General features: G+C 42.2%; 1 protein-coding gene across 1 annotated transcript in view; it reads left to right on the top strand.

Moving 5' to 3' along the window:
* Positions 1 to 235: 235 nt before the first annotated feature.
* The window catches only part of LOC107654293 (rab-like protein 6), a 29,503-nt gene continuing 26,948 nt past the window's right edge, over positions 236 to 2,790 (top strand). Inside the window, exon 1 of the mRNA XM_016441318.1 lies at positions 236 to 378. The gene's annotated coding sequence lies outside the window, so the exon portion shown is untranslated. The remainder of the gene's footprint in view (positions 379 to 2,790) is intronic.

The following is a 2,790-nucleotide window of genomic DNA, read 5'->3' as shown; positions in this document are numbered from 1 at the left end:
TTATATTATATTATATGTTCTGAGTGGTGTAGATAGCAGTATACTGTACTTTGCCGGTTGTCTATTTGGATTGTGGATCCCATTCTACCTGTAGAGGCGCTGAAGCCCTGCTGTTTCATCATAACACCGCTAGAGGCGTTGAGCGCCACAGCGCGGCTATTCATCATCCTACCGCTAGAGGCGCTGCAGCACAAGCGCGCACCGACGCTCGCCCCTCTCGCAGTCCTCCTCACGGCATTCCACAGCTGACGGACTCCGAGGGATGAGAGAGGGATGCTAAGGAACTGTTTTCCTTCAGCGCAGGAAAACGGGCTACCGTCACCCCCCAGCAGACAGCAGAATGTGACTGAAATATCGCGGGCGGAGACCGTCAACCAGGTAATGAGGTAAGTTATTTAGAAATAAAACGCCGCTGAGTTTCAATGAAACGTCGCTGTTTGGGTTTGTGTTGTAATTGACTCGTCGCTTTAGCCGTGCAGCTGATGGCCCTCACTAAACACACACAGGTATCAATGAGCGCCTTCACTGGGACAGTTTTCACACTTTCCCGTCAGAGGCTCAGCGGTTTTTAGGTGTAATGTCTGCAAAATATCATTTAACAGCTGGTTCATCCTGTGATTTCTGGTAAAACTGACCGATATTCGTTTTGTGTGGTTAGATCAGTATAACTGAATACTGCTTCTGTGGATTTAGAATATAATGTGATTGAATGTTTTTAATATGAGTCTGCTGCTGCTGCTGTCTTCATCTGAGGTTGTGAGGATGTGTTGTTGTTGCTTAAGAGGTTATATGATGTGATTGTAAAACATGATGCCATGATGCATTGTTTCTGCAGTTTAAATCTCTTTCTGCTTGTAGTACTTTGTTGCTTGGGTTAATCTTAAGTAAATAAAAAAAAGAGTAAATTAATTTGTCCTGAAATGAAATGTTATCAGTTATCAGACACCTATAATATTATTATATATATTGTAGTTTCTTCTGGTGAATGCTGTTTCTAATTCTGAAAGTCGGTTAGTCGGGTTCGGGTTTTAAAATATGAAAATTAATTTACTCTAAAATGTCACAATCTTTCTATCTTGGAACTCAAAAAAAGAGATATTTTAAATGTTCATGCTGCTCTTTTCCGTGCGAGTAACTTTTTATATGTAGGCTAAATTTTGGTCCATTTCTCACACTGGCTTATTGTATTGCTTTGGAAGACTTGGCGAATATGAATCTGGACTGCTTTTATGGTGCTTTTGTTCTTTGCTCTTTTTGGTCACTTTGCTTTTATTATGTGGAAAAGGACAATGTAAACATACTGGTAAACATCTCCGTTTGTGCTCCATGAAAGAAAGAAACTGGAAATGACTAGAGCCCGACCAATATATCGTTTAGCCGATATTATCGGCCGATATGAGCTCGGCGAATATGCCGCCGATATGAAATTTTTTTTTTACAGAGCATATAACGCAGATGCTTGAAATGGTGTAATTACTTAGTTTGTCCAGCAGAGCGCGCTCCATTGTTTGCTACTGGATGAAACGCTTTAAAGCTTAAAGGCAGAGTAAGTGATTTTTCAAAAACACTTTAGAAAACTGATTCGGCCCAAATCGCAAAACAAACTTGTAGCCAATCAGCAATAAGGGGCGTGTCTACTCGTGATGTGGAGGAGAGCGCGTTCAGTGCATGGGACGGACATTAGCCGAGCCGAGCGACAGAAAGATAGAGTTGGCGGATAAAAAACAAAAGAGGAAAACGTCTGCGGAACGATAAGGCAAGAAGTAGGACCCGTGTAAATATCGGATCAGCTTTCCAGCGCTGGAGAGAACTCAAGGAGCGGAGGCCTGCGATCGGACGCCGAGGTTGCTTTGTTTCTTCTCAATAGGTGAGTAACACCGTGTCTACAACAGCTAAAGTCTGCCTACACTGGACGCGATCAAACGACCGTTGAAAACCATTTGAAATTTGTGTCAGCACGTCATAAATAGAACCCGGCAGCAGTTTTCTGTCAGGGATTTGTTGCACTGCGCTGCTCACGTCCGTAGACACGGTGTAACATTGGTTTTGCTTTGTTTCACAGAACTAATCGTTGCCTGGGTTGCGTACGTACAGTGGTGTGAAAAAGTGTTGGCCCCCTTCCTGTTTTTTTAATTTTTTGCATATTTGTCACACTTAAAAGATTCAGATCATCAAACAAATTTTGATATTACACAAAGATAATGCAAGTAAATAAAAAATGCAGTTTTTAAATGATTATTTATTTTATTAAGGGAAAAAAGCTGTCCAAACCTGCCTGGCCCTACGTGAAAAAGTAATTGCCCCCTAAATCTAATAACTGGTTGTGCCACGCTTTGCAGCAACAACTGCAATCAAGTGTTTGCGATAACTGGCAATGAGTCTTTCACATCGCTGTGGAGAAATTTTGGCCCACTCTTCTTTGCAAAATTGTTTTAATTCAGCCACATTGGAGGGTTTTCGAGCATGAATGGACTGTTTAAGAACATGCCACAGCATCTCAATCGGATTTAAGTCCAGACTTTGATTTGGCCACTCCAAAACCTTCATTTTGTTTTTCTTGAGCCATTCAGAGGTGGACTTGCTGGTGTGTTTGGAATCATTGTCCTGCTGCATAACCCAAGTGCGCTTGAGCTTGAGGTCACAAACTGATGGCCGGACATTCTCCTTCAGGATTTTCTGATAGAGTGCAGAATTCATGGTTCCGTCAATTATGGCAAGTTGTCCAGGTCCTGAAGCTGCAAAGCAGCCCCAGATCATCACACTACCACCACCATGTTTGACTGTTGGTAT

Source organism: Sinocyclocheilus anshuiensis, unplaced genomic scaffold (genome assembly GCF_001515605.1).
Source record: "Sinocyclocheilus anshuiensis isolate Anshui unplaced genomic scaffold, SAMN03320099.WGS_v1.1 scaffold163, whole genome shotgun sequence".
NCBI classification, from domain to species: domain Eukaryota; kingdom Metazoa; phylum Chordata; class Actinopteri; order Cypriniformes; family Cyprinidae; genus Sinocyclocheilus; species Sinocyclocheilus anshuiensis.
This window is presented reverse-complemented; position numbering and strand designations above follow the sequence as displayed.